General features: G+C 53.3%; 1 pseudogene across 1 annotated transcript; it reads right to left on the bottom strand.

Annotated features, from left to right (window-relative positions):
* Nucleotides 1-2,901: 2,901 nt before the first annotated feature.
* LOC101023594 lies at nucleotides 2,902-6,042 on the bottom strand (annotated as a pseudogene). Its single transcript, XR_004181397.1, has 4 exons — nucleotides 5,115-6,042; nucleotides 4,743-4,851; nucleotides 4,555-4,665; nucleotides 2,902-4,070 (listed from the first exon to the last, which is right to left on the bottom strand). The product of XR_004181397.1 is annotated as a tubulin beta-8 chain-like (transcript).
* Nucleotides 6,043-6,048: the final 6 nt, after the last annotated feature.

Here is a 6,048-nt window from a genome sequence, read left to right on the forward strand (position 1 = left end):
CTTGATGTTAATCCAAGGCCACCAAGGCAGTACCTCTACGTGTTTGCATAAGGTTCTGTATTATTGGGTTTGGGACCTAAGTCTCTTTGAATACGTGGAAAGTGTTCCCACAAATAATGGGGACAAACAAGCCCAGACTGTGAAGACTACAATGAAGACGGAACTCTTCAATGCCCAGATATAGGTGAACATCTACAAGTATCAAGACTGTCCAGGAAAACACGACTTTACCAAACAAGCTAAATAAGGCACCAGGGACCAATTCTGGAAAAACAGAGATATGTGACCTTTCATACAGGAAATCCAAAATAGCTGGTTGAGGTAATTCAAAGAAATGCAATATAACACAGAGAAGGAATTCAAAATTCTATCAGATAAATTTAACAATGAGATTGAAATAAAGAAATAAAGCAGAAATTCTGAAGTTAAAATGCAATTGTCATACTGAAGAATGCATCAGTGTTACTTAAAAGAATTGATCAAGAAGAAGATAGATTCATTGAACTTGAAGTCAGTCTATTTGAAAAGACAAAGTCAGAGGAGACAAAAAAGAATAAAAAATAGGCCAGGCGCGGTGGCTTACGCCTGTAATCCCAGCACTTTGGGAGGCCGAGGCGGGCGGATCACGAGGTCAGGAGATCGAGACCATCCTGGCTAACACGGTGAAACCCCGTCTCTACTAAAAATACAAAAAGAAATTAGCCGGGCATGGTGGCGGGTGCCTGTAGTCCCAGCTTCTTGGGAGGCTGAGGCAGGAGAATGGCATGAACCCAGGAGGCGGAGGTTGCAGTGAGCCGAGATCACGCCTTTGCACTCTAGCCTGGGCGACAGAGCAAGACTCCGTCTCAAAATAAATAAATTAATTAATTAATAAAATAAAATATAAATAAAAATAAACATTTATTTAAAGAAATAACATTAAATAATATTAAACAATTCCCCAACATTCAGTATCAACATTCGAGTACAAGAAAAGTTACAGAATTTTTCTTGTTAAAAGCAGATTTAACCCAAAGAAGACCACCTCAAGGCACAGCTGTGGATAGAAGACGGGAGAGCTGTGGAGGGAAGAGGAGGAGGAGGAGGGAGTCTCATGGCAGCCCCAGCAGCCAGGCAGGGCCTCCGCAAGCAAGAGGCAGATCCAGCCTGTTGGCCACTTAGCAGCTGCTGGGCCAGCTGCAGACCACCTCACCTCTGTTCACCAGTAAATGGGGGTTACAGAAGCACTTTCCTTCTGGGACTTCTGAAGCTTGAAGAGCAGCACACACCACGTGCTGAGAAAGCACCAAACTCAGGCAAGCTTCTCCAAGAGCACATCATCAGATTAGCATCCAACCCATACAGGACACCATCAAATCTCCCCATCCCTCCTTCTAGCCCCATGCGTGAGTGGAGACACTAGGTGTGGGCAGGTTCCAGTGGTTGCTGCAGGTGAACCTTCCCAACCAGGTCCATGCAAGGCCATCTCAGATGGGTGTGCGCCTGGGTTGGGCAAGGACACCCCTCAGACAGTGAAAGTCACTGAGCAGGGCTGTCACAGAGGCCCCTTTTCCTGCTCCGAGAACAGGTTGGGGGAGTACGAGGGACCTCTCCCCCTCACAGCTGCTTCCAGGAGGCACTTCTTTCAAGGTGAGGCACTCTCCTGCCTGCCTGTTCCCATTTGGCTGCAATAGACCATTGCCAACATTCAGAGAACAAAAAGGGGCCTCACCTGTTTCCCCGACACGTCAGAGGCAGGTGGGTATGCCCAGGACACCTGGGGTAGAACCTATACCTCGGCCCACCCCCAGGCTATGCTGGCTTCATCTTATCTGTGTGATGGGGGTGGGGGTGGGAATTACCAAGAGACCATCACACAGGCCGTGGACAAGTTCTACAAGAGCCAGATAGAAGAGCACCGTCCGTGCATGCTGCCCAGCACCCAGCTCACACACACATCTCTTACATGACAGCTTCCCCAAAGCAGGCTTTGAAGTGCGGGCTCCCTGAGAAGCCTGGGGAGGAGACTCTGCCAGGCCAAACGGCCTATTCCCAAAGGTGCCACCCTCACCAGTCTCATCCTGACAATCTTGGATTATTTTTGCCCTGAAGTTTTGGAGAGGGGAACAGGGAGACAGCAGACAGTACAAATTAGCCACTTTTTCAGAGAGCATCAGCCCTCCGGACTGGGGCAGGTCAGACCTCCACTCGGGCGTTTTTCTCACTGGCTGTCAGTTGGGGGAAGCAGCATTGTGAGCACCTGCTCATCTCCCCAGGTCCTGTTCAGAAACCCCATCTGTGCCTCTGGAGAGACTGCCCCGAGCACACAGGCCGAGCAACCACCATCTATGGCCCCCAGGACCTAATCCCCTTCTACATAGGGGTCAGTGCATGTGAATATACACTGGGCTTGATTTCTGCCCACTAGTCCCTGCCAGATAACCCACGCCCACCTCAAGAGAATGAGGTTACAAACACACCCAGGCCGTCATGGTAATGGAGTGGCTGGGGTCCTGCTTGCCCACCCTTCATTGCTGGTTCAGAGCCAGCTGCCTGACCACATTCCTACCCTGAGATGGGACTTTGGGGACATTGCCCACCAGGGTCACTGACCACTTTTAGGGTTCCAGAAACAGAGGGCCAGCTGGTCCCCTAGAAGTCTGGAACATGGGATAAGCCGAGGCTTGCCTTCAGAACAGGTTTTCCACCACGTAGCCGCCCAAGGCCCAGGGCATCCCCAGGTTCATGTGAAGCCTGCCTGCCATGTCCACAGCCCATGCCGACCCCTCCTGGAGCCACTGGAATGCTTGTTCCTGGGCACGCGACAAACCCAGACAGCTTCAGCCTTGCAGGACAACCATGCGCATCTGGCAGCCGTAGCCAGAGGGGGGCCCATAGATAGAAGTTGGAGGTGAAGCCAGATGCTATGAGAATACTTTATTAGGCAAAATCGTATACTATAAAAATGCTTTAAATTGCAGCAGGAGGAGAGGTGAAGACACAAACGAACAAGTGCGTAGTGACACATGGCAGTCAGAACACAGTAAACAATCCACACTGCTTCCCCCCTTTACCTAGGAAAGGAAAGTTCTAGGCCTCCTCCTCCTCGGCCATGGCATCCTGATACTGTTGATACTCAGAAACCAGGTCGTTCATGTTGCTCTCGGCCTCCGTATATCCCATCTCATCCATCCCCTCGCCGGTGTACCAGTGGAGGAAGGCCTTGGGCTGGAACATTGCTGTAAACTGCTCTGAGACACGCTTGAAGAGTTCCTGGATGGCCGTGTTGTTCCCAATAAAGGTGGCTGACATTTTTAGCCCCCGGGGTGGGATGTCACAGACGGCTGTTTTGACGTTATGGGGGAGCCAGTCAGCAAAGTAGCTGCTGTTCTTATTTTGAATGTTGAACATTTGCTCATCCACCTCCCTCATGGGCATGCGACCCCTGAAAATGGCAGCCACCGTTATGTAGCGGCCATGACAGGGGTCGCAGGCGGCCATCATATTCCTAGCTTAAAACGTCTGCTGCGTAAGCTCAGCCACGGTCAGGGCCCGGTACTGCTGGCTGCCCCGGCTGGTCAGTGGGGCAAAGCTAGACACGAAGAAATGCAGCCAGGAAATGGGACCATGTTCACGGCCAGCTTCCGCAGGTCAGCATTCAGCTGGCCCGGGAAGCGCAGGCACATGGTGACCCCACTCATGGTGGCAGACACCAGGTGGTTCAGGTCACCATAGGTGGGCGTGGGCAGTTTCAGGGTCCTGGAACAGATGTCGTATAACGCTTCGTTGTCTGTACAGAAGGTCTCATCCGCATTTTCTATGAGCTGGTGGACCAAGAGGGTGGCGTTGTGGGGCTCCACCACCGTGTCTGACACCTTGGGCGAGGGCAGGATGCTGAATGTGTTTACTGATCCTGTCTGGGTACTCCATCCCAGACCCCGTCCCCCCACCCAGGGAGTGGGTCAGCTGGAAACCCTGCAGGCAGTCACAGCTCTCAGCCTCCTTTCTGACAACGTCCATCACTGACTCCATCAGCTCCGTGCCTTCTGTGTAGTGCCCCCTGGCCCAGTTTTTTCCGGCCCCACTCTGACCTGTAAGACAGTACAGCCAGTCACTCGATGGCCAGGTATACGGTCAGTGGTCACCGTAATGCAAAAAGGGTCAAGTGTCACATGAGGTGAGCGCACCATTCACCCTGCAGGTGGAGCAAATGAAACCCCTCCCCCAGAGTTACAGGACAGCAGCCTCCCCTGTTAGAAATTAAGTCAGGAGTCAAACCTGAGACAGGCTAACAGACCTCGCTGCAGGTGGCTCCTGCCCATTTTCAGGGAAGGCAGTAGCCGCGGCCCCAGCTCAGCTCCCTACAGGGAGTTGACATCAGTAGCTCTTGACCTTGAAGAGACACCTGGGCCTTCCTCCTAAAGCCCGTTTAGGAAGCTGTTGGAGCGACTTGACTCGGAGGATAGGAGGGTGTTCAGGGGCCCTGGCTCCACAATTCTCACGGCGACGACCTTGGGGCACTCCTAGATTTTGAGCGGCTGAGGAACCTCACCCCAATCCTCACCCACAGCTCACCAAAGATGAAGCTGTCCGGCCTGAAGATCTGCCCGAAGGGCCCCAAGCGCACAGAGTCCATGGTGCCCGGCTCCAGATCCACGAGCACAGAGCGGGGCACGTACTTGCCACCTGAGAGGGGCGGGAGAGCATGAGCGAGGGGAAGGCTGCGTTCCCAGGAGGGCTGTGGGGAAGGTCGGGGGTCTCACCGCAGGCCTCCTTGTAGTACACCTCGATGCGCTCCAGCTGCAGGCGGCTGTCCCCGTGGTAGGTGCCAGTGCAGTCGATGGCGTGTTCATCAGAGATCACCTCCCAGAACTGCGAGACGGGAGGGGCCGGACAGGCCAGGGCTGAGTCACGGGGCACCCCAGCTTCTCTCCCACCCCCACCCTCCGCACCCCCATCCCTAGGCCGCCGTGTCCCTGGGGTCCACCCCGGCCGCCTCGCCAGCCGCGCAGTCCCACCGCGTCCCAGCAGGGAGCCCAGGGGCCGCAATGCAGGGGACCCACCCCTGCCACTGCCAACATCTTCACTGGCCACCCGCAGGCCCGAGCTGGGCCCTCAGAGCCCCGGCTGCCAACCTTGGCGCCGATCTGGTTCCCGCACTGCCCGGCCTGCGTGAGCACGATCTTCCTCATGGCTAAGGCGGGATCAGGGCGGCAGGAGAAACGCAAGGAGGAGGAGCAGACGCGCAGTGACCCAGCCCGCCCTCCGCCAATGCTGAAATAGCCCCGCGCCCACCTCCCCCAGCCTCGCATTGGGCTCCCAGAATAAGCAACAGCTTGACTTCCACACAGGTGTACCCACCTGTGTGTCCCTTGGCGTTGAACGTCTGTTGGGGAGCTCAGGTGTCCCTGCTGTGGTCCTTTCCACGTTGGGGAAAGCTGGTCAGCTGGATAACTTCCTCCCACGTCTTTACTAAGACTCAATTTCTAGCTGACCTGAAACTGAATTTTCCTCCCATGTGGGAGGGGAGGACACTTGTTTCCATACTCACAGAGTGCCTTGCACCTGTCCTAGATTGAGGACATATTTTTGTAACTGATGAGTCTTTTCCTCTATTAGGAGATTTGTGGTTAGGAAAGGCCTTCTGTATGTTAACTCAACAGGACTTCATTATAAGTTTTACTTTGGAGCAGTTCAAACCCACAGTAAGCTATGGGTGTTAGACATAGGCATCTGATTTAGCTAGAGTCTTCTTTAGAGTGCGATTAGCCCTTTCACCTTTCCAAAGGACCGTGGTCTTCACGCAGAATGAAGGTAATATTGGATTCTTCAAGCTGAGGATAAGTGTTGGGATACACCTGCTGTGAAAGATGGGCCCTCGTCACTGTGCAGGCTTTTACATGACCCAAACTGAGGAGTTATTTCTTCTGGCAAACATTTTTCAGATGGGGTGGGAATGCCTCAATCTAACCAGTGAAGGTATCAGTGAGCATTAGCAAATATTTGAATCTCCTGCAGAAAAGCATCTGAGTAAATTAGAGTTGCCAGTTCTCACCTGGAGAGGTTCCT

Source organism: Papio anubis, unplaced genomic scaffold (assembly GCF_008728515.1).
Source record: "Papio anubis isolate 15944 unplaced genomic scaffold, Panubis1.0 scaffold2238, whole genome shotgun sequence".
In the NCBI taxonomy this organism is placed as follows: domain Eukaryota; kingdom Metazoa; phylum Chordata; class Mammalia; order Primates; family Cercopithecidae; genus Papio; species Papio anubis.